Raw genomic sequence first — 25825 nt, 5'->3', positions numbered from 1 at the left:
CAAGTCTTGCCCCAGTCTGAGTTTGGGGCAGTCTGAGTATGGTGCTAATCCCTGACACTCAGAAGTACTCCTTACTCCTGGAATTATGTGCAGATAAATTGGTGGTCATCTTAGCTGAGATGCACAAGAATCTAGGAAAGAGCAAGAATGTCACCTATGCCAGCCACAGCCAGCCAGGTTGGTGGTTAGAAGGTGTGGGCTCACAGTAGTTCTCCTACACTGTGTTTGCAGAGGGAGTTTTGTACCCTGGGAAACACGAAGCACATATGCTATTTCAGGACAATGTAACTTGGGGAAAAGGATGATTTTAAAAAGGTTTTGAAATGGACAAGATAACTCCATAAAATCTTCCACTGCCCGAGATGGAAAGCCAGCAAAAATAAGCTTCACCAACAAATACATTTCATTCCAGCTCTTGCGGTGGGAAAATAAAACAAGAGAACTGCCAGAACAGTGGGTTGCAGTCCATGGCATGAGTGCATTGGGATCATTATAGTCTCAAGATGAGCAGTTACCCTTATTAAGAAGTGCACATTCAGCAGCAAAATGTTCTGTGAAGATGGGCTGTAGCCCAAGGATGTGTTATATTCCCAGTACTTACTGCCCAGAGCAACTCAAATAGGAATGAGCAAGCAAAGCACTGACCAGCTATAGATTTTTGCTTCAAGTTTTCCTTATCTGCAACAGATTTTTAATTCAGCAACAAGTCCTGTTTGCAGAAAATTTTTCTCTTCAAGGTTTTTAAAACCTCCCTGTTTGCACTGATCATTGTTCTGGAGCAAAAGAAAAGAGCTGCTTATCAACACAATGTAATATTACCCCATGGAAAAAAGTAAGAAAATTAATTAGAAGAAGAGAATTGCTGAGTGAGAACTCAGATGACAGACATAGTTGACACTGGCTTTTACAGAAATATAATTTTAAAAATTTTGTGCCTACATGTTCAGAATCCAAACGAGACCTTAAAAAGTAGCCTCAACTAGTGGTAATTGAGAAAGAACCTGCATAAACCTGCAGTTGCACCTGTACTGTGGATGAAGTTCGCTACATCTGTAAAAATTAGAGCAAAGTCCTAGCAAGGGTTGTCTCTATTGCTGCTCACTCTGCGTAAAGACCAGAGGACACAGAGGTTCTCACACGTTAATCAGCTTCAGCATGTGTTGCAAAGAGAGGGTTTGAATGGGCCATGGGCACTGGGGTATGACACTCCCAGGAGCACGTCTGGACACTGCCAGCCCAGCACCCCTTCGTGGCCTTGTGCTGAGCACAGCCATGGTCTGACTGCAGAGCAGAGCAGTATGGAGCTCGTTGCCTTTCCAAAAGTTCCTGCAGAGCAGCAGTGGCTCAGGCTAAAACCAGGGAAGGACCTGCATTATCTCCTCTGGGTGTGCAGCTCACATACTCCATGTTGGCAGGGCAGAGCCAGCTGCCAAGGGCAAGCACTGAGGAGGATGCTGCTCCATTGCTTCCTCCACCCTCTCGGACCTTGGGGGGCTTTGCAGGCCAAGGGGATTTACAGCCCTGTGCTGAGATGGCTAGAAGGCCACTTCAAGTGACATATCCTGATGTGCTGGTGAGTTATACCTTTCAGGCTGCTCCAGGCTCTCCCCTGCACCATCAATCCACCTTAGTGCTTCCTCTGTGCATCTGAGGGGAGCAGGCTGCCAAGTCCTTTCTTCCTGACTGGGGCCACCCATTGTACCAGGCAGACTATCATGCAGCTGTCACACTCTTCTGGCTGCTCTAGATAAAAGAGTTGCACATCGACGAGAGGCAGTGATAGCTCCATCTGAAGACATACACCCAGATTAGGAAAAATTGGTCCTCTGATCAAATTAGCAAAAGTATGAGCTGGCAGCTGATAGGGGCACATACCACACACATGGGAACAAGTTATTGCCAGGGAATATCATGTGGGTTATAGTGCATCGGTTCCTGTGGCTGCCCAAGGTGGAGGACAGGATGCTGCCCATTTGCCATGAGTAAGAAGAGGTGCACATGGTACACCCTTCTGAGAGCTCGCCTGTGCTCTCCTAGCTGCTTTGATGCACTTCGTTAGCCGCTTGTGGATTTACCCAGCTGTTAAACTGACTCTCCAGTTGTAATCCCACACTAAAAACCTCATCATGTCATTATCTACGTAGAACAGGAGGGAGAGAGAAACACAGCACAAGAGGGCCAGGGTTGAATTAGTGCTGTATCCAAACTCACTAGAGAGCACCTCTCCAAAGAGCAACTCATTCTATTGACATCCATCACTGATCCTAGAGTGAGGTGTCACTGTGGAAGACCCCATGTTTCCCCACTAACTTTGGCCCTGTTCAAAGACCTAAACTTTTCAGTAAGCTACAGTTAGGGGCAGTGAATTGAACAAAAACTTGTCTTGGCTCAGCTCTTTGGAAAGATCATGGTGAAGATCTGCCCATATTCTGATTAGGATCACACTGTTCCAGGCAAACCTGAAAGCCCAGCCGCTGTTTAGCGGGATATATCATCTGCTCTTCACAAGATGCTGATGGTTCTTTTCTGTGTTCTTCCGCACTGGCTGCTTTTGGGCAAATGCAGATTTACTTTCGTGATACACGTATGTGTACCAGGACCTTAACGCTGTGTTAACAGCACCTGAAATTGCGGTAAATCTGCTGACTTGGAGCTTGGGTTTTCCCCTGATGAAGTGCGAGATGTCTCTCCGCGTGCTTTGCTCCAGGCGCTCTCTTGTTGTCCTCTTTGTTCTTTCCCACAGGCTGCTGGAGAAGCAGCATTCCCTGGGGCCACAGCGTTAACATCTAGCGCTCCAAGAGGCAATTACAGTGGAGACGGCAGAGCGGGGGAGCAGCTCTGAGGAATCGCATGTCCCAGGAGGACGTGCTTCGCTCCTCCAATGACACTGCTCCGCACAGCGCACAGGTATCTGCCAAGAACATGCAGTACAGCAGCCCCGTTCCCCATCCCCCGGTGTGGTTTTTTTAATGATTATATAGTATTTAGATACATTTAGACCTTGGCTTGCCAGCACATAGCTATTGTCTGCATGGACATGTCCTCAAGAAACGATGCAAAAAGCCCATTATGGTTAGAGATAGACCTGGGCTGGATAATTGAGATCCACCCTTAAGCCTCAGGATCTTCTGATCTAGTGCTCAAATCCAGCAGATTTCTCTCTTGCAGATAAAAGGAAAAAAAAAACAACCCAAAACCCCACAAACCTCCAACCACACCCAGCATTTTCTAAGCTGAATTTTCTCAGTTCTAAAAAGCCTGAGGAATTTATTTTCATTTGAGGGCTGTGGCAGAGTTCAGATCTTGTTCCCATATATATATGAATGTTCCGATGGACTGCTGGATGCACTATCTTGTTTCAAGCCTGGTCTCCACTTAAATTGAAAGTGCTTAGTGAGAGAGGATAATCATGAGTTCAGTGAATATCTGGGAAAATTAATTTTGAGGCATGTCTGTGACAGTCTTTTTTGTGCCAGAATAACAATATTGTTAAGGAACAGCTTTTTTTTTTTTTTTTTTTTTTTTTTACTTCATCTTTTTTTTTTTCCTTTGGCAGAGAAGTTGAAATTCCCATAATGACAAGAACCTTAGTGCAATGCAGTTGAATCCACTTAAAAGTCTTTTTGCCAATACGTAATTATTTTTGTTTCACTTATCGAAACCAGCTAAACCAAGAGAACTCTTGTTACAGCAAAAGCAGTACTCCCACAAGGAAGGTTTGCTTGGATAGCTCTTCTGGAATACCTACACCTGGAAATTTTAAGAGTAAGACATCATTGAAGTAAACACATAGAAATATATATGTATATTGCAGAGAGGTGGTGAAGAAAACAGTCTGAGTAATCTCCAGTCTATCCCAATGGATAGATACAAAAGCTTCCAGTTCCTACATAAACAGAGGGAGCTTCCTGTCTCTTATTTATGCCCCAATGTGTAGGAAGACAACAGTAACAAACACTGCCAGTCTTGTCTTCCTTCTTTGAAGCTTACTACCCTTACACTGTGCACACAAACCTCTCCAAGGGCATTGCCTAACTCACCAGACACCCTCCCCGAGGTATGTTCTGAAGAGCTAATGCATGTCACACCCATGCAATCCTCTTTTCCTGCATCTCCAGGCAAGAGTACTCACCGCCCATAAATGTATGCAAATCATTCGCTAAGTGTTGTACCAACTGGTAAAAGAAAGTATTTCCTTGCCCTGAGGAAGTCACCAGCCATAAAGAGATGGAAAAGAGTGGGAAAGAACTAGAGGGGGTCAGCTCGTCCCTAGCTGAAATAACAGGGGGCTGACCTTGAACATTGTCTGCGGTTTTCGTCACTGCAATAAAGGAATACTGATCTCTTCTCTGTGGTGACAGGGCCTGAGGGAATGGCCTGAAGTTGTGTCAGGGGAGGTTTAGGTTGGATATTAGACAAAGGTTCTTCTCCCAGAGCGTGTTTGGGCACTGGAACAGGCTCCCCAGGGAAGTGGTCACAGCACCAAGCCTGACAGAGTTCAAGAAGTGTTTGGACAATGCTCTCAGGCACAGGGTGTGACTCTTAGGGATGCTCCTGTGCAGGGCCAGGGGTTGGACTCGATGATCCCTGTGGGTCCCCTCCAGCTCAGCATATCCTGTGATTCCATGAAGCTGTGTGACGGAGAAGCCAAACCCACCATGCTGGCCAGGAGGACCGGGCAATGGGGCAGAGGGCTCCCCTTGTGGCTCAGTCCACCCCCAGCTGAGCAGCTCTGGTGGCCCCTGGAGGAGCTCAGGGTGCTGCTGACTGGCAGGAGTGGGATGGCTCAGGCCCTGCACCTGCACAGCACCAGCCACCCAGCTTGAGCTCACCTGGTTCTCTTGGCCATCGTGGAGGGCTTAGAGAAATCTGTGACTTCTGGGGGCTGACATAGTGCCCAGGGCACTGCAGAAAAATAGTACTTCTGCTGACTGACCAAAGGAGCTGCGATGGACATGGAGGAGATTGCTTGCAAGTGGTTGGTGCTCTGCTGCTGGCCTCTATAGGCTGGAGCTATTGCAGAAAGGGCCTCTCAAATGTCACAGGTATTTTTTAAATCTTGCTTAGCCGCTTGAAGAAATAGCCTTTATCCTCTTCCTTAAGTTTTGGGCAACATTTTCCAGCTATAATTCCAAACTCAAAACAGGCTTCCTAATATAGGCTGTGCATATAGAGCAAGAAGCTGGCATTAAAAAAATTGGAGCAGTACCATCTCCCAGAGAACCACGGTGGAGAAGTTTTTGCAAACCTAATCACCTAGTCCTGAAGGAAGTCATGCGACCAGCTCCTCTCAAGCCCAAGCACCGAATGCTTAAACAACAAATTGAGATGTTGACTGAAATAGGAAAAGCCTTTTAAATCTATATTGACCAATGCAGTTCAAAAGGGAGGTTTATTGTTGCAAGTGTATATACTATAAATAAGGGGGTTATTTGATGTTCTGAGAGTTGCATAACAGATTGTTTTATGTGATCTTTCAAGAAATGGTTTTAGCATGAGTGAGGTGGGTGGTTCTCTGAGGTATAGGATTTCACCAGCATGCTGAGGCTTTTGGGAGAGCTTCCACCTTAAGAAAGATGGATTTGTCATGCTGGGGTTTTTACCTCTCCCAGGAGACAGAGAACAGACATAGTGATGAAAGGGCATAACCCCCTGAGAAGTAGGAGGGGGTAAAAAAAAAAAGGAAAAAAAATTGTGTGGGTAAAAGAGGAGGTGAGATTTTTTTATTGCTCTTCCAATCAGGGAGTTGGCTCTGCATTTGTTTTGGAAATAACTTTTTGTTAATATTGCCAACACAGGCAGCAGTGGAGGGTCAGCTAGATTCTAGCAGCAATTCCAGAGTCCTTGACAGCAAAACACAGGTGCCTTCATGCCCCGTGGACATCTAGCAATCCTGAAATCAGCCTATAATATAGCAAGGAAAAAAAAAGATCATAGGACAAGGAAGGGTGTGTGATCAGATATGGGGATGGTGGCACCAGGCAGAGTGCCATGAGGCAGGTGTGGCAAGCTGGAGCACAGTTAAAAGATATCAGCTCCCTTTCTTTACCTGAAGGTCTTCAGGACTGCAGAGGGACCTGGACATGACTTGTATTCAATCTTGTGCAGTTAACTCTTTAAATTTCCACTCTCCTGTTGCCATGTGGAGCCTCATTTCTCTGCTCAGGAACAGGGCAGTTGATTGCAAAGTGTCTCTTGCAGATGCAATGCCATTAGCAAATGTAATGGTCAGGAAGGCTGGGGTGGAAAACAACCATGCAAGTGGATGCAGGTTACACCTCTGGTTCCTGTTGGCATGTAGTGCTTGTGTCTCTGTTGATGCAGGATTGTTTTTTGTTTGTCTGATGTGGTTGGGGCAGGAAAGCCAAGCTGCTTGCTGTCAGTCCATCTGAGTTAATGAGTATTAACTGGGTTTGCCTCTATAAAAGGGAATGCCTTGAAGGAACATTGTAGTGTAATAAAAAAGTTAATCCAAGTACTGCACCTAATTCTGTTCTTAGCACTTGTGTAGCTGCAATGTTACTCACTCTTACTAGATCTTTACACCAGTCTGATTGCAAGACTAGATTTCTACCCAAAGTCTTGAAAGAGGAAGAAAAGTTTGATCCAAAGGGTAGGGTTTAGGCCTGAACCATGAAGGAGATCAAGCTGTAAACTTCATAGGCATTGCCCTGCTTCTAGCCATACTTAAGTCTCAAACACCATGTACTAATTGGTGAGGATTCATCCCGGAGCCTAGGAAACTTCAGCTATATCCTAAGTGGAACACTGTAGTTTCCCACTGCACCATGCACTTGAATACAAGGTGCCCTCACATTTTCTCCTGCAGTTTAGCAGTGCGATCTCTGGCTCTTGTCACCCAGCCCCACCCAGCTGAATGAAGGGGATGCTGACTGAATGCATTCCTAAAAGCCTTCTTCCAAAAAGGCCACGGGCCATGCCCAGTTGCCTCACCGATTAGCTCATGGTGATCTAAGCCTCCTGTTGCTCTCGGACAGGATCCAGGATACCTCACCCTCCCCCAGCTGTGGAGACAGGTTTTTAAGGACCGATGGGTGGTAGCCCAGCAGCACTGTCTCTAGGTACTTGCTGGAAGACTAGCAATCCTTAAAAGCTTGAAAATATTCCCCCTATGCCTACCATAAATCATCCTTATTGTAAATCAAGGCAGGCCTGCCTTGCATCCATGGACATGGGGAATAATGCATTGCAACTTTTACAGTTGTTGTGTCTAGAGGAAAACACACCAGAGTCTACCACATCTTCCTCAGAGGTCGTGTTTTCTGAGCCCTCTGCCCAGCTTGCTGCTTTCTCTTAAAATTTTTGCTCACCTCTCCAAGCCTTTATCCTGATACAGGGCAAACATAAGTCTGAATCCTGGCCCCTACATAAAACTCACTGTGGCCCTAAGTGAACAATTTCCCTGATGAGGGAATAGAAACAAAATCAAAGAGGATACTTGTCATTGGGTCATTATTTCATAGAGTCTTTTTTTAAAAAAGACTGAGCCATAATCCTGCTTTTAGCCATCTCTGAACCCTGAATAAGCTTACACTTGAAATGCACACATAGGCCCATAAACAGTGCCTGACCCACATTAATTCCTGAGCAAGATATTAATAATGCAGGAGAATTAGAAACTTGGGACAGTCAGCTTGATTTACCAAAAGGTCACATCGACAGATTGAGTTGCAGGTCTCAGCACCAAGGCCTGCGTGACTTCTCTATGACAGTAGAGGTGGAGGAGCCTTTCCAGGTGGCATTCCTTCTCCCTGTGCCACCAGCACGGACAGCAGAAGGCACGGTGTGCATTACTGCTCGGGGATTCAGCACATCTACCTGTGGTAACCAGAGAAGCCATGGCAGAGCCATGGGGAAGGCAAGCTGAAATCGATCCAAGAAACATGCAGCCCACCAGCCTATCCTGTTGCAAATCGCACTGAGAGGATGTCAGTACTGTTGTATCAGAGATTATTGAAGAACAGGCCTTTCATATTTTATAATTATAAATACAAAAATAAATGCAAATGAAATAAGTTTCCATATTCTGTGTCCCTGTTTAGTCACTGAGAACCTGAGAGGGCATGTGTAAGAAAGTGACAGCAAGAGCTGAATCGCACAGGTAGCAGCTTGACATCTGAAGTTTAGCATCCAGGAGGAGGACTGACACATCTGGAGTGCCAGGTAATACACAGAGGAAGCCACTCCTGTCAAGCAGCCAGTCTGGATCTCAGCTGCCAGGAGGCTTTGCCTGGCTGGAATGCATCTGTGCATTTATCTCTCGGGACAGGGAGGAGGGCGTTAACAGTCTTGTAGCTTCCTACCCCAGCCTGAAGGCACAGGATGTGGCCAGGCAGAGAGGAGGGTGGATCGATGGGCCCTCAGGCTGCATACAGAAAGGGAGGGTTGCAGGGTGTCTGGGGTGACCTGGGGAAGCAAAGGGCTCTCAGGCTGCACACATTTTGTACCTCTGCAGTAAAGCCATCCCAGGTGCGCAGGCAAAGCAGACTGGGCTGGCAATGTTTGGAGAAAGCAATACCTGCCAGGCATCCTGCTTGTCTGAGGTCTGTGTGTCCTTCCACCTCTGGCTGAGCTGGCTAAGGGCATGGAGCCACCAGGAACATGTGATACCTTGCAACTGTGCACCTGCTCCAGGAGCTGGGGCACTTGGTGCTTCACCCAGCATGCAGGAAGGTACTGCATCAGTACCTTCCTCAGAGGACTTCTGGCCAGCCTGCCACATCCCCAGGTGCTCAGGGTTCAACTGCATCATCCAGAGCTGAGTGTGCCTCAGACCTTGTCCAGGGCTTGTGAAATCCACATCTCTGCACTCATCTGTTTCTCCAACTGTGCTAGAGGGCTGTCAGAACTACTCCCAGTGCTGGAACTTATCTGTAATTCCCAGTGGCTCTCAGCTGGGTGCCCCTTAATCAGAAAAAGCTACAGGTGCTCAGAAAGAGTCTGCTGCCAGGGCTGATGTGGGGCCCATCCCACAGTGAACTCGCTGGAGGAGAGGGAAAGGTGGACCCCGAACAGGGATCTGACACAAGGCAATGGAGTGAGGAGCTGCCCCTCATGCTTGCTAGCAATGGGGTTTCACTGAAGGGCTGCTCTGCTTGTAAAATCCATCACTGGCAGAGCTGCTCTGGGAGCTCTGGTTTTCTAATTGGCTGTCATATGGGTTGCATCCTCTGAAAACTTGTCTCCTGCCTCCTTTGCAACACACCAAAGCAAGGAGGTGAGAAACAGATGAGGCTGAGACTCCTCAAGTCCCTCATCTGGGGTATCTGAAAAGCAGTACCTAGATGGCAAGTCCTGCTGCTGAGGTGGGAGTTTTCTGTCTGACTTCTATATTTGCTCCCATTCTCCTCTGCTTTACCTGTTCTTTGCCTCTTCAAATGACAAGATTCAATCTCCTTATTCTCCCTAAATCGGGCAAATGTCCAGCTGAGCATGGAGAGGGAGAAAGGAAAAGAGATTGTTAGCAGCCTTAGAATATAAGAATATAAGAAATAATGGGCTGTATCCATTGCTCCGCTCCACCACAGGGATTTGGAATGGATTGACACTGTTCTCCCACTTGTAAAAGAGAGATAATCAGTCTTCCTAAAACTGTTGCTGGGAGAAAGTTTGGCTTTGCTCATTATGCCCTTTGAGGTTGTTAAAGAGCAGGCTAGCTGGTCTATCACCCTGCTGGAAGGCACTCTGTGACTTGAAATACAACAGCTCTTTGCAGGGGGGAGGATCATAAATTCCACAGGGCACCAGATAAACTGGAGGAGGTGAAAAGACAAAGGGGCAGTTGAAGTTTCAAATCCTTTCCCCCCCACATCCCCTTTCTCCTTCCTCCCACCTTTGCCATGCCAACACAACAATAACGTTGACAGCCCCCTCCATCACCGCTGGGGGCTAAAGCAGCTCTGCTGCACCAGGTCCTGCTGCCCATGGATCGTGTCTCTCCTTAATCCCTGTTCCTCCTCCTTGGTCAGCAGGTGGACAGCTTGAACGGCTTCTCACCTGGGAAAAACAAAAGAGGAATGGTGATAGAGGGGAGGACAAGGTTGGAGTAGGGCAGGGGGAATGGAGGGTTGCTGCAGGGGGTGGGATGGAAATTCTGGAGCTGAACAGAAGGACAAAATGGAGGTCCTGAGGTAAAAGCTGGAAGGGGAGAAAGGAGCACAGACATGCTTGCAAAAGAAAGGCTACAGGTGGAAGCATGGAGGAGGGCCTGTCAGTAGGAGCTGGTATTGCACACATTTCCTGGCAAGTGGGAAAAGATGAGAGGTCACAGAGAGCCTTCTTCCCAGCACACACATCTCCAGGCAAGTGCCTGGTAGCACTGATGCACACAGTTAGCAACCTTCTTCACCTGACACCACCGGAACAGTTTTGGGACCAGGCCAGGGATCCACAAGGGTAACACCACCTTCATTTGGTGCAAACAGTGCCCACTTTGCCCAGCTTCAGCCCCAGCTGTTTGTCTTCCCCACGGCAGGGTGGTGATCAGTCACACAGTGGTCACCCAACTTGTTTTGCTGCTTTGGTTGGACAACACGGAACAGTTACAGGAAGAGTTCCTCCTCTGATGAAGACAAGGAAAACAAGGCTGTATTTAAAAGTGTTACCAGTGTAATAATTTTGGAAGGGGGTTGGGAAGGGGAGGGAAGACAGCACTCTGTCAGAGCAGTAACAACCCAAGTATGGGTACAGTTACACTGCAAAGGAGCACTTTTAATAGGAAAGCTTATTTCACTTTTTAAAGGAAAGCTTATTTCACTTGGAAATTCCTGTAAACAACACCAACAACTGTCTTGTGTGCAAATGTATACAAGAGCCTAGATATGCACCCAGGTCACTGTGGTATGGCAAACTCCTGCTCATCAGCTGCATGTTGCCTGGGGTGGAACATCCGAGTTCACAACACATGCAGGGTCATTGCAGATAGACAAACAAGGTACAATCATTATTTATTAGTAGTGTGTTACCATACCTAGACAGTGTGTCTAAGCATTCAAATATGTGCCGTGCAAGGAAATGAGGGGGGAGGCTATATGCAACTTTGGGAATAGCATGCAACTATTGACAAACCTCTTTGGGGAAGACAGAATCTTCACTGGCTGTTTTTCACTGCACAGAGGAATAACTGCAGTAGCTACACAGAATAAGACGTGTCCACGTCTCCCCACTGCTGGGAGACTTCTCTGCTACATATTCCCAGGGCAGGTACAGCCACAGAAAGGGGACAAAGCCAGAGAGGCTACAACAGCAAGATTGACTAACTTCAGCCTGGCTCCTTATGCTCCTGGACTCACCTCCAAACTCTCCTTCATCCAGAAACATTAACCCCAAGCCCTCGCTGACTGCATCTATTTTTCAGCAGTGATGCACGCTCAGGCTTGGAAAAACACCGGTCATTAATGGATCCTGCACAGAAAGGGATTGCAGGGTACTTGCAGCCCTTAGGCTGAAAAACACATTCCCCCAAATGAAGGGTAAAAGAATTTGCCTCTTTGTTTTAGGGATTGTTCTCCCCAACCCTAAGCACAAGTTGAATATTCATGAACCTCCTATATGAATTGGTTATCTTCTAAAAGCAAATACAAAGTCCCCATTCTGCAGGAGGTGCCCAGGCACCGGACAAAGCCAAGTGTCTGCTCTAGCCGTGGGTTTCCCAGGGACTCTGTGTGCTGCTTTAAACCAGTTACTCTTGCCTATTAAAACAGGATCAAAACTGAACAAAGAGAAAAAGATCCTTCCAGAGCTGTTTGAGGCAGCTGCAGCTAGTTCAGACTTCTACATCTCTTGACCTAACATGACTCCCAGGCTGCCACATTGTCTGGATGGGAAGCCAGAAGGGAAGGTAACGTGATTTTTATTGTAAGAGCTGCTCACCAGTGCAGTCAGCCTAATTTATGCTGAGAGTTCACGTTGCTAAGTAGCTTGCCAGCACAGAGGTTCAGCTTCACATCCGAGCTGTACTTGTGGTAGGAACAAATGGGTGTGGATGAGCACAGAGCTGTGTGATGGTCAATTTGCAGGTGTTTGTGGTAACATGCACAACGGCAATGGGCATTTGTGGGTGGGAGCGCTCCTGAGGTCATTGAGGATGTCAGAGGATGGTTCATTTCTTGAATAGATGATGGAGCTGACGTGATGGCATTTAAAAACTGGGTATCACTTGGGAAGCAGACCCAGGTCCAAGTGATATAGCAAGAGTGTGAAAAATAAAAATAAAAGGTGAGCAGTTGCAAGCATGTGTACAAAAGAGACAAGATATGTCTACTGTCTGTGCTGGGTCTGTGAGGAATGGAGTTAGGAAATTAACTTTTTTCACAGCAGCCTGTGTAGTGCATCTGCCTCCCAAAGAGAGTGAATGAATTCCTCGTTTTGCTTTGCTTCTATTGCTTCTTTTTGGTAAACTGTAATTATTTTGACCACAAGGGGATTTTTTTCATCTAACTTTCTCCCCCTGACCTGTTGGGGTGGGGAGAATGAGAGTGGCTGAGTGGGCATCTGGCAGCTGGTCATGGTCAGCGCACCACTGACCTGTCATTCAGGTGGCCTCTATCCTCCCCAAGACCCTGTGTGCAGACAGTGGAGATTTTTAGGGACTTGTTAGGGATTTTTTAGATTCTTTGGAGGCTGGTAAGCAATTCAGAGGGCCTGTGTGGGGAACTGCCTGGGGCTGGGCAATAGGAAGTAGTACCAGGGTCAGACTGACCTTGTGTCTGAGTGCCTGGGAACACAGCTGTCATTGCCCCTGAAAATACCACCCAGTACTGGTGCTATATCCCAGTACAGCAAGTGCCTTTGGGCTGGCCTTGAGAAAGATCCAGACTGGGATTTCTGAGTTGCCAGGAACCACTGCTTCTCTGTGCAGCGAGGAGAGGTGGCTGCTGAGAGGGGGGCTTGGAGGTGCTGCTCCTGGCATGTAGTAAAGAGCAGACCTGGGGCGTGTGGAGACCTTCAGGGCGGCCTCTCCTGCACACATCAGTGCAGCTCAGAGCACCAGCCACGTGTGTCCTTTGCCTATGCTCTGTGTTATCCTGGGACACCGGGGTGCCCAGGACTGTCTCTGCTACTGATTTGTTCCAGCTCAAAGCAACCAGGTCTCCTGCAACCACCAAGGGGCAGAGGGGGGATGCCTTTGATCAGTCCCCACTGTGTATCCTCCACATCTCGTGTGCAGGTGGCAGAGAGACTCAAGTGCTCCAGAGAACAGTCCTGGCAGGTGTCACCAAAATTGGAGCTTTTCTGAGCTACGGGTGATTAGACTCCACTCGCTTCCTTTTTCCAACCCCTAAGGGGAATAAACCCTTACCCTTAGAAGATGTTGAAGGACACCAGTAGGACTGATAGTTCCATGGGCCAACTCCACACCCTGCAGAAGGAGCAGGCACAGGCATGGTCACGGCATGGTTTATGGGGTTCCTGGACACAAATCCCTTCTGCAGCATGAGAGAGAACCTGGCACACGTGCACCTGGCATGCCCCAGCACCTCTCCCATCTTCCTTCCCCAAGGGCTGAGTGTTTTTCTCACTGCCTTTCTACCAGCACCTTTTCCACCTCCAGGCCCACCATGCCACAGGACCTTGGCAGCCTCCTCTTTGTCCTGGTCAGACTGACCACCTACAGCCCCAGGAGGAGGAGGATGAAGAGAGGGGACCACAGTGGCTGTTTCTCTCCCTGCACTTTGGATGCTTGTAGGGAGAGGTGGGCAGAAGTGGTGGGGTTCTGCTCTGTGTTCCCTCCTGGCTCCCTATTCTTGCACTTTTAACCTCTGACCTTCACCCTTTTGCTCCCAAGAATTGTTCCCATTTCTGTTGTTTTCCTTTATGCCCTCTCCCCCCTCCAAGAGCCATATGTTTCAGCTAGGATCAGCTGACACCCAAACTAAGGGGTAGGGTTTTCCCCAGCAGTCCTTGGCTGGTGGCCACATAATTAAAAGCAGCGGGGGAGCGGCGGCAGGAACCCAATCTGGCATTAATGAGAGTGAGAGGTTGTTGCGTGACCGGCTGAGCTGCAGGAGCCTGGCCAAACAGCGGCACAACAAATGGCACCGTGTGTGCAGAGCTCTGTGCTAGCGTAACGTGGATCTCCATTACACCTGGGCTGCTCAGCCTCCCAGCTTTGCCCTTTCCTAATCATCCCTCTTGCATAAGCAAATGATAAAGACTGGAGTCTACTTGTTCGCTGCAGGAAAAAAAAGAGATGTCTGACATTTCTACTTCAGTGTGTTTCTGTCTTGCCCATCTCCAGAGCTATCGGGATCCAGATGGGGCTGGTCAGGCTAAGAGACCTGGGACTGAGCAGGGAGGAAGAGGACTATCGATTCTCTTTGCTAGGAGCCTTCCCCCAGCAGGTAGTGAAGCTGGCAAGGTGTCCATAGGCAGGGAGGACCAGGCAGGATACAAAGAGTTGTTAGGCTTTGCTGTCATCACTGAATGGATCTGAGCACTGCTTGTATTTGTGGAATGCTGTTGCTTTGGGACCTACTGCCCTTCAGACCCCCAAACTCTTGTCCTTTGTTCATGCAGACTGATTACAGGCTGCCAGCTTCAAAATTCTCTTGGCTGGCCACTCTCTTGCAAAGTCTGTCCTAAGAAACTCCTTCTCAATGTAGCTCACTGCTGTGTTGTACAGCAAAACATGGGGGGCTTTACAGCAACTACCAGCTGTAGTTTATTTCAGCTCCTCCACGTACAGCACAGCAGGGGCTTGCTGACAGCTCAGTAACCAAAAGATCCTGCTTTTGCACAGCCCTAACTGGTAGCAGATGTAGCGAAGGTCCTGAAGTCCCTGAAGTGAATGCGATCAGATGTAATTATATAGTTTAGATATTACTATACTCCTGCACACAGCAGTGGTCCCAAACTGGAAGTTTGGAGGCAGTCCATAACCTTTGTGCAATCTTGGGATTTGATTGCAGTCTGAGGAAGCCACAGTCTATGCAGGCCAGAGACATCAAAACAGGGTATTGCCCACAACGGGCAATCTTTGCATGGTATTAGCTAAGGAATGACATGTCATAGGTGGTCAGGTCTATCATCTGTTTAGCTACACCAGCATAATTCACACAGTCAAAGAAGTTATGTCCCTAAAATTTCACAAATGGGCAATCCTCATCATGGTTTTCTGACATCCACATAATACAACATTTTAATGCTGCTAAAAGCAGCTAAGCAAGCACCAAACCTGGCTTTCAGTGTAAGAAACCCTTTGAACAAAAGCAGCACCTTAAAGGCTAGGTCAGCATCCAAGAGTTTTTCAGCCTTTTCTGGAATAAGGGAATGCATGAACAGTTTTAGAATATGAATTCAGAATAAAGTCTGCCAGGAGCTTCAAAATCCATCATTTGGAGCTGGGAACCTAACAAGACAATGTTTGGTCTGTGTGCATCAGGAGAGTTTGTAGCAGCATCTGCATTTCTGCAGTAGAGGTGTGACTTACAAGATGTGGCTTTTTCCACCCCATGTAGAAAGCAAACCCAGCACAGACCCTATCTCTTTGCACTGATCTCCACTGGAAAACTCCCATCTCAGGGCAGGGACTCTGTGTCGTGCCCTCAACAGAAGGAATATTTTATGATTTTGCAGATGTTTCTTTTGCATGCAGCCTGAGTGGGGACCTGTGAATTTGACTTGACCAATCTCCAAGGTCAGTGAAAGAGCTGCTCTGGGGATAGTGGTGAAGCCATTCAGTGCTGAGCACAGTGAGGCTGAGCTGCCAGAGGCACTGCTGTGCTGGTTGGTGAGGTCATGGGGTGGTCCCCACGTCAGTGAACAACCAAAAATTCTCATTGGGAGATGGCTCCCAGCACCAACATGAAGTGCACCCTGGCCTACAGCACTCACTTGCTGTGGTATTGAAAAGTGCTCACCTGCTCTCGAAATCCTCTATGAGCACATTCACTGGGGTGAATCACCAAGTTCTCCTGTGCAATGACATCTGTATCCCAGCAAAAGCTCCAGTGCAGGGGCCTCGTATTGGCGGAACCTCCCCGGCACCTAAAAATGCCCCAGGCTTCAGGTCTTAGGAGAGCTGTTGAAATGTTACCTGCAAACATGATTTTGTCTTGCTGCAATATTGCTGCTGTCTCCACTGCAATATTGTTGGGGTCACCTGGGTTTTAAGTGTAAGAGAGTTAGACAATAACACTAAAGATAGGAAGTGTGCCCATGCAATAGGTTAGGTATGGAGCAATGTCCTGTCATAAACAGTTTGGCCTCACCTACACAGAAGGGATCAGCCTAAGTTTACCATATCGCAGCCTCACAGAAATCATGGACCAAATCCTGACATTTCACTAGCTTCAAGAGTGGTGCTGAATTAGAAAATAGTTAAATGCAGTTCTAGTTCTCTGTGCATGAAAAGGATTGATTTTCCAGTACCACGAGGGGAATACTGTACCTGGCTGCTTCAGGGCTGTGGTGTTTCCAACAGGGATGGGACTTGGGCAGGCCAAGGAGTAAGAGGCAAGAACAAGCCATGAACTGCATCTGTGAGGCCACAACAACAGATGGGACTGGAGGAAAACCATCCAAATGAAAATAGTCCATGGGTGAAGCAAAGACTGGCTTGCAAAAACCTGCCTGTGAACTTGCCCACGCAGAATGGGTGTTTGGGTCTCAGTCCAAGCCTTCCCAGAAGCTCAGTGGTGTAAGAAGTTAAGAGTCAGAGCAGAAGAGATCCCAGGGTTCATATCAGCAGCGGGTTCAGGCCAGGTAACAGAGTCCAAATCCAGCAGCTCCTTTGTCCAGTGACTCATGAGGACAAGGGCAGTTTTGCAGAATGACAGCTTCAGGCCTTTGGGTGGTTTGAAGAAGGCACCTCAGTGCTGATGCACGAGAACTGCTCTCAGCTGAGCTCTGTGAGTACAGACCACAGATGGCATTTGACCAGTCCTAATTTTATCCACTCCCTCTCTATCACCACCATCACAGACACTGAAAGAATTGCACAAAGGGTTGCTCAGTTGCCTCCCCCACTCTGACTGTGGCAGGAGGTGAGAAAGCATGGGCTGTGTTTTCATCCAGCCTGGAAGAGACTGTGAGGAACCACTGCAACAGGCTTCAATCAGGTGAAAGGTCACTGCAAAAGGCAAGGGAAAAAAAAAAGAACCTGTTCTCTTTTCCCACTGGGGAAAAATCAAACTTAGGTGCCTTAAACACAGTAAGAAGACCCACATCAATACCATCAACATTCTCTAAATAATAAGGTGAGTGAATCACTTTCTGAGTAGGCTGGAAGGTTACAGGGCTGTTAAATACATGTCAGAAAGCATCTGTCAGGCATGGGCTAGGTTTAGTTAATCCTGCCTTGGAGAGGAGGATGGGTTAGCTGATCCCAAGGTCTTATTCTGTGTTTAGTGATTTCCCTGTTCCTCATGGTAAAAAGGGACCAAATACAGCTATTAAAAGCTTTGTAAGATCCCTATTGGTTTGTCTTTCTTCCATTAAAAAACCACCACCAACAACAAAACAAAAACTTAAAAAAACCCAAACAGACTCATGCATGGTTTATTTAGGAAGGAAATAGATATTCAGGGAAGGAAAACATCCTCTATTTATTCCGTAGTCAATGCTTAAGGAAGGACTGTGAGAGGAACCAGGTCCTGCAGTGCTTTCTAAATGCAGGCAAAACTTGTCCTGTGGGAACAAAAAGATAAACCACAGCCAGCACAGCAATCTCTCCTGTAAGTGCCCCCAGTTTCTTGGACTGGTGGCTTTCAACTTCTCTGACTATAGATCTTCCCATGATTTTCTCCCTTTGAAGATGCAGGTCCCATACAGTGAATTTAAAGTGGTCAGCAAAAGGCTTGCTCTCCCTAATTGCCTTTCAGAATAGAGGGTCTGCAGGCCACAGGTCAAAGGGCACTTTGCTGAAGAGAATTCCAGTTGAGTCTCTTCAAAACCAAGTGCAAGGGATCAGGCATCTGAACATGATATTGCCTGGGGCTCTGATTGGATTATGCTCCCAGGGAACATTTTGCATTTTGGAGCTCTTCTTTGGAACAGACCTAAAAACAAGCAGTTCAGTGTCAAGGGGGCTGTGGACAGGTGGAGAGAAAAAACAATCTTTTTGATTAACAATGACAGATTGGTCTATAACCCCCCTGGGGCTTGTCAACAACCTCATCACAGGCTGCCCTGCAATTTCTCACGCACTCAGGGAGGTAGCTGGGCCTTAGTTCAGACACGGGACATGGTGTCTTCCTAGGCCATTTGCAACCCTCAGAAAGTTCCCTGACACATAGCTCAGGACAGTGACACTGCACAGCTTTTGTGTCAGGGTAGGAGCCTTGTGGAGGTTATATGAGCTCCTCACTGCAGCATTTCCTGGGGGCTGCCAGGAGTTTCTCTTTCAGTTCATGCCCCAGAGGGCTGGGACACACCATAGTGCAGCACGGAGCATTGTCAGCAGAGACCGAAATGGGTTGTGCTTGGCAAGCACAGTGGAAAGGAAAAAGAGGGTGACCTGGGAGGATTGCTGTTCTCACTTCATTTTTCCATTGCATCTGCTGGCTTTTTTTTTTTTTTTCTATCAAGCCCAAAGAGAGAAACAGAATAGAAACAAAATATAAATGGGTTCTCTCACCATAAGTGCTACAGGAGGTGAGCATTGTTGAAAAGACAAAAGCAAGAAGGTCTGGGTTATAGCCTCCACCCTTCCACTCACCTTCTTCTCTGTCTTTTCCCTCTCTGCTTTCTCTCCAGCATCCCACCACCACTGCCTCTCAGGGTGCTGAGCTGATGTTTGTGCTGGTGCTTTGACAGGGTACCAAGGAATTATATCACTCACAGGCTGGCCCTGAAGAGACATTTTTGAAAGCACCTCAGCTCTCCCCACAGCATATTGTCAACAGATACAATGGCTCAAATACGACAGCAATTGAAGGTGACAGGAATATTACTGTCATCTGAGCTGCTGGGAGCAGCCTCTGGCTGCTCAGAGGGGCCAAGCGTCCTGGTGAGGTATTGACCTCAAAGCTCAAACTGAGTAGAAGGTGCTGGCCTCCTGCAGTACCACCTCCAAACCACTTCTGGCAGAAGCTGAATCTCATTGGCATCTCCCTGCCCTAGAGAAACCCAGCCCTTGCCACCCAGTCAAACGTAGCCCCTCTTCTGGCTGGCTCAGCTGAATGTCCAAGGAGTGAGTGGTCCAGACAGGTCCTGTCCTGCAAAGGAACTGGCACGGGGAAGGGTTGTTCTACCACCCTCTGGGCTGTGCCCTACCTGCCCAAGGCAATGCATGCAGTGTTGGGCTCGGGGACACCATGTGCCCCTCAGGGAACCTGCTTCACCCTTCCCTACTGCCATGTCTCCCACACCACCTGCCTCCATCCATCCCCGGGCAGCAGCAGAGCCAGAGGACAGGGGTTATCCGTGCTCCACACCAACAGTCTGGCAACTTCAATTGCCCATTTCCATGACAGTGTCACGGGCTGCAGAGAAAGGTTTACAGAGGGCAGAATGCCAGGAAAGTCTCTGGAGAAGGTCTATGTAGAGAAGATTCCCTTTTAAACCACAATCTTACCCACAGGACCCATGACAACTGTTCTGGCCTAGAACTGAATACATGGAAGAGGTATTTATTTTTATACATTTGACTGGCAATGGGCACAAGGTAGACCTCTGAACCTGGCTCCCCCTTCACTGGCAGAGCTGCAAGGGCTGAGGGAATTGCAGCTCCCAAAGCCTCACAGCAATCATAAGCTTGCTTGCAGGAAAAGTTTTGAAGCTGAAGGACCCTTTACTCAGACCTGGAAACAGAAAAGCCAACATTTCTTCACTCCATAGCATGTCTCTGAGAACCACAGTTACCATGAACTGCCTTGAAACCAGATTGCAGCCAAAAGTAGGCTCCCAAAGCTAGGATACTCTTCCTAGTGCCAGAGAGGAGGCTGTGTGTACACCCTGCCTCTGAGTGTAGCCTCAGGCAACTGCCTTGGTTGCCTGCACCTCAAACCTGCTAAAAATAACCTTTCCTGGTCTTGCTGTAACTCTGCAAAAACATGAATTCCTCTGCAAGCCCAGCACATACCAGGCTCCACATTTAGCTGGCCAAGTAGACCCTCTGGAGCTGTGTCCTGGGCCCTTTAAATGCTGCTCCTATATTTCAAATGGTTCTTGCAAACCTCCTGTAACCTGAGCAGACAAAATTGGTGCTGGCACTGGAAAGCAGTTAAGCAATATGCAGGAGGTAAAACCCTTTTGGCAGGGGTACGTGAAAGGAGATACCAGTGGGAGGCTCCAATTGCTGAGGTGAACACCACATCCCATGAGAAGCCTGAGAGAGGGGAGATACACGTGTCATAGAGTCATAGAATGGTTTGGATTGGAAAGGACCTTAAAGATCATCTAGTTCCAACCCCCCACTCCCATGACTGTCTCCCTCCTTGCTGTTGTTCTCCCAGACCATCTCTGCCATGAAGGGTGGACAGATCTGGACAACAAGGTGAAGACACTGCTGGAAAAAGAGACAAGCCAGACTGCCTTAATCTGAAAAGCCAATAGAAAGCAGGCCTGTGCAGATGCTGTTCACCCTTGTGAACATGTTTCAAGTATCACCCTTTTGTGTCCACAGCTGTCAAGTCAGCCACGTGTTCACTGAATTGCATCCTGTCTTCCCTCTCCCAGTGCTACCCTGGAGCGTGCAAGCACAGGAGGCTCCTGAGGCAGAGCTGGGAGGGTGCCAGGCACCCCCACAGGGTGCAACCTGCCACTCGTGGCCCTGGTAAGTGTGCCATGTCATGCTGTGCCTGGTTAGTGTGCAGTGCCATGCCATGCCATGCCATGCCATGCCATGCCATGCCTGGCTCCTCTGCCAGCCGGGCCCCGCTGCTCCCAAGGGCAGGGTTTGGCTGAGGCAGGCTGGCTCTGGCACATGTGAGCAGCAGGGCACGGATCCTGTTTCCTTGCACTGGCATGTGCTGCACTGTGTGGTGGGACTGTACAGCCTCGAGCCATCCTGTCTCCTCAGGTGAAGTGTGAGGCTGCTCCCAACCCTGCTGCCAGGGCAGCTGCTCCAACCTGTAAAGGCAGGATTTTGCCCACAGCATGTTTTTCTCCAGCCATGCAAATCAATTTGCTGGTAACCAAGAAGTCTAACCAGTGCTCTGCACCACCTACCTGTGCTGGAGCTGCTGGTATTCCTGTCCTCCTTTTCTCCCTGCTGAAAGCCCCCCAGTTGCCAGGTCCATGTAGCTGCCCTCCCACCCTCAGACAGAGAGACCTGGCTTCCAACATTGCCAGTTCAGCTGTGAACAAATGTCCACCAGTTTCTTGCTGCATTCTCCTGCATGAGCCATGCAAAATATTTGGATCTTGGCTGCAGAAGGTCCTGCACCATGCTCCTTTCTAGCCTTTGCAAGAAGCTGCCTTGCTTTCCCTTGCCTGATTAAGCACATTCCTTCCTCTCTTGCTTCTTTGCTCTGCCCTGCAGCAATTTCCAAAGCATTTTTGTGGCATGCAAGACCTGGAGACAAATTCATGAGCTGTGGAGATGTGGTTTCTGTCACGTGCTCTTAGCTCTGAGGCCTGGCTAGTGCAGGGGCAGTGGGTCCACAAGCGTGAAGGTACCAACTGTGCTCCTTTCCTGAGGGTCAAGGGGTACTTACTGTTTCATAGCTGGGTCCTTCTAAGTGAAATCAAATTGCTCACCATGAGCTGATTGGGGAAATACTGCGTCTGTGCATTGTCTCCCAGGTCCCTGACTCTCAAAATAATAGTAATTATGTGGCCTGCAAAAAATTATTATTAACCAGAAGCCTGGGAACTGCTTCTATTATTCAGCTTTATGGGAATCCATACAGCTCCCATGGAAGGGGATTATTTACCTAGGCCCTGAGAAAAAGTGGAGGAGCCTGCATGCTCCTTCTGGCTATTGTATTGCCAAATCCCACAGCAAGGCGTCCGGAGAGCGGTTTCCTCTAGCTGTCATTAATCCTTGTGGGCTTGGCGACCTCAGCACACGGCATCCTTTGGGTCAGCAACTGCTGGGAAGCCAGACTATTGTTTCAGGGCTTTGGTCCCAGACAGAGGAGCTGAGGAACCAGGCTTTTCAGGTGTCCCCATCACAAAGTGACTGGCTTGCATCCTGGCAGTTGCTCAGGCCTTTCCTAGCTCTGCTGTTGGGAAGTCAGCTGGATTTGGACTCATTTTGATGAGGCCAAGGGAAGGACTAGCCCTGGGATGTCCCAGTATGAGCTGTGCTCACCCTGCAGGAGGGAGCTTCCCTGCACACCTGTGGCTGCAAGGGGATGGCTCCACCACAGCCACCATGGATAGGATGGAACACCCAGGACCCCGCACTTCTTCCTGGTCCCTAACCCCCAGCCTGATCTTCTAGTCCCTGCAGGGGAGAAGAAGGAAGGCCCAGTTTCAATTCAGTGCATGAATTGAAGCAAAGGAAATGTTCTCTTTCTCTAAGAGCTAAAAGAAATCTTGTGGGGAGGCTTTCTAATAGGGATGTTGCCCATGACATGTATGTGCACAAATGTGCGTGGAAGGAATTGTGGCATAGAGGGAAATCCAAACAGGTCTTTCATTCTTGCCATGGGCTTGTGGAGCCCATGTGGTTCTTTCTATGGTGACAACCTTAGAGGAAGAAACAGAAATCTGGGTGTTTTTCAAGCCAGGGTTCGAAGGGGGTTTATAGTTCTGCTGGGAAAGTCTCTGTTCAAGGTTGCATCTGTCTCAGCACAAACTACACTTTAGAGACAGCTCAGAAGGAAGCAAGCTGTGATTGCAGCTTGCTGGCAGCTTGGAAAGAGCCACCTTTTCTTTCTCTAGGTGAGGCATATAGCAATGCCTTCATGTAGGCATTGCTCCCCACTCCTGTCCCTCTCAGGGCTTCGGGAAGGCCCTCTTCAGGGGTGCTATGTGCCACCACAGCTTCGCCAGTGGCAGCAATATTGTTTTGATGCTGCAATCGCTCCTTTTTGGTAACTCATTGCTTTGTGAGGTGCTGCTGATGGATTACAACAGGGATGAGAAAGTCACTTTTTACAGCAGCCCAGCAGTGGTGCCAGAAGTGCATCCAGGATCTGAAGGTCTGTTTGGTGGCCCCCAAATGCAGAGCTGTGCTGCTTTCCCCTCCACTGCCACCTGGGCAAGGGACACAGGGATAGTCTGTGGGTCTTCCCAACCCACACAGCAGGGCGCTGCCTCAGAGACCCCTGAACTGGTGCATCTCATGGCCCTGTGTGCAGTGCTGGTCCAGGGCTTTGGGCACACCATGTGGCTCCATGCCTGGACTCCCAGCCCACACCTCGAGCATGGAGCTGCAAGGACCCAGCTGTGCAGCTGGCCTGAGCAGCCTCCATGCCTTGCAGGGATCACAAAGCACCAGCATGGCCCAAAGGACCTGCCCAAGGTTCCCCTGAGAGGCTGCAGCAGAGCAAATGTCCGAGCTCTGTGTGACCCAGCCAGTGCCTGGCAAATGCAGAGCCACCCTATTCCCTGCATCAGCCTTCACACTGCGTGGGGGAGCGGGGTGACGCTGCTCTCAGGCATCAATCCCTCCATCTTCTCCCTGATTTTGCCCAGCAAGTGGTGTGCAGGGGCACGGAGGGACACCCTTCCCCTCCCCTGTGTTCAGTGGATGCGGACCACGGTGGCAGCCGGACAGAGCTGCTTTCTCTGGCACAGTGCTGCCATTGTCCAGCTGGGCTCTGGGCCCTCTCATCCCCACCAGGCAGGCACAGCCAGGACCTCTGTAGCCCAGCAGCACAGACAACAAGGTGAAGGAGATGGGTGCAAGCCTCTGGAGCAGGCAGTCCACCTTCATGTCCCCATGGTGCAGCCCCACTGCTTTTTGGACTTCTGTGCAAAAGATGATATAAGGGAGTACAGTAAGGTGGTGGCTAAAAAAAGGAAAACTGAATGAATAGGAGGGGGAAGGGAGAGCAGATGACGCTGAGATGCGAAGGGCAAGACAGAGCCAGTGAGACAGAGCTGGGCTGGGAGCCGGAGAGGAAAAGCTGTGAGCCCCGTGGGAGCTGGACTGTGGGAAGAGACAATGCAATGGAGGGGAAGGAGCCAGCTCCCACTCTGGGACACGCACAAGGCTGCAATTAGAGAGAGGAGACAGCGTGTCTGCCCAGGCTGGGAAGTCTTCTTCTGCCATGGACGCAGGGTCGTGCAAGGGCTGGGGCAGAAACCCACTGCCTGCTCTGTGCCCCTACACACAGCTCCCCTTCGACTTGCACCCCTGACAGGGGCAGAAGCCCCAAGAGCAGACACTGGCAGTACCGCTGCCTCCAAGGTGCAGGGGCTTTGCCCTCCAGTGCTGGCATGAGATGTCTGCGTTGCTTTGTGCTTGCATTGCAGCAGCACGGTCATACCAGGCCCCCTTTCCTGGGTCAGTCCTCCTCCCTTGGCTGCCCTGGGCAGCCCCCTCCTGCCTCTTAAACCAACTGATCAAATACCAGTGTCCTCCAGGCAAGCAGGATGCTTGACCGCCCACCTCTCACAGCTAGCAACCCTTCAGTAGGCTTCTGGAATTTTCCTGGGTGAAGGATGCTATGGAAATATGCAACTCCAGAGCACAAGCTCTGGTTTTAGTGTCCTCCTCTGCACTGTGATTATCTAGCTCCCAATGGAAAATTCAAGTTTGTTTGGAAACAAAGTCTCTGGGTTTGGCTTGGAAAGGCTCAGAAAATACCATGCAAGGGTCACAAACTTTTAACACAAGCCATGTTTGGCTGGGACTGTAAAAGAGGAGGGAGGTAGAGAAGGATATGAGCACACACCATTTTTGCTACCGCAAACTTGGCTGGGAAACTCTGCGCTTCACTCTGTCTGGACATAAAGGTCCAAGAAAAGAGTTAGGTGCTCTAAAAAGAAAACAAACTAGTCATGCAGCCAGAGAAACTGATTTCCAAATTTGTTTTTTACAGCTCATTTTCACTACCCAGTCAAGAGGCAGATGAAGCAGAGCTCCTGCAAACTTCTCCTGGAGTGACGGCAAAGGGAGATGCTTGAAAAAAGCCAGCAACTCCTGGCAGGGCCAGAAGAAAGAGAAGAGCCCTGGTGAACCAACAGCGTTTTTTTTAAAATATAAAATAATATACTTCAGACTTGCAGTGGTTTTTGCTTCCAGATCAACAGTTTTAAGCCAACCCAACTGCTTTCCTCTTTTTCTGGTCATTTCAAGTTCTTTTCACTGAGGTGAAATTAAATACAAAGCGAGGGAGGAGACCTGACTGTTTTCCTGTCATTCTCACCTGCGTGGGAGCAGCAGGAGCTGGGAGTTAAGGCAGCCCCGTGTATTCACTGACCAGGCATTCACAGAGAAGTGTAGAAGATCACCACAGCATATTTAGAGCTGTGCAGCAATAACAGCTAATTTGTTTTTGCCTAAAGAGCGGGTAGGGTTGGTGTTGTTTCATTTTAAATAAATACATTTGGACTCCAAAGGTCATTTCCGTGGAATAACAATGCTCCTTTCAGAAAGGGGCACCGGCAGGGTCTCCGTTACTCCCAGTGCTCCCAGTCTGGTTTGAAAGCCCAGCTGCAGCTCAGCCGGGCGAGCATCCCCTGGGCTGCCCTCTACACATTGCAGCAGCTGCTGGCCCAGTGCCCCCGCCATGGGAAGTGCAGGAGCTCAGGGAGGAGTGTCAGCTTCTCTGCTGGGGTGTTCACAAGCACCCAGTGCCTCTTTGACAGTAAAATGAAGATGGTATCCAGTCCCTCTCCCCCCTCGCCCCAACCTCAGTGGCACCCCTGCACCTTCTGGCAGAGGATGGTGCATCCCCAGCAGGCAACATATGGCAGTAGGTTTTCCTCATCCTCATCAGGTATGGCATGAGGATCAGATACG

General features: G+C 48.9%; 1 long non-coding RNA gene across 1 annotated transcript; it reads left to right on the top strand.

Annotated features, from left to right (window-relative positions):
- Positions 1-11621: 11621 nt before the first annotated feature.
- Positions 11622-25409, top strand: LOC138119643 (uncharacterized). The gene is made up of 3 exons (XR_011155560.1): positions 11622-11860; positions 20588-20737; positions 24903-25409. It is a non-coding gene; the product is annotated as an uncharacterized lncRNA (long non-coding RNA).
- Positions 25410-25825: the final 416 nt, after the last annotated feature.

This window comes from Aphelocoma coerulescens, chromosome 1 (genome assembly GCF_041296385.1).
Source record: "Aphelocoma coerulescens isolate FSJ_1873_10779 chromosome 1, UR_Acoe_1.0, whole genome shotgun sequence".
Classification (NCBI taxonomy): domain Eukaryota; kingdom Metazoa; phylum Chordata; class Aves; order Passeriformes; family Corvidae; genus Aphelocoma; species Aphelocoma coerulescens.
The sequence above is the reverse complement of the archived record's forward strand: the minus strand, read 5'-3'. Positions and strand labels throughout refer to the sequence as shown.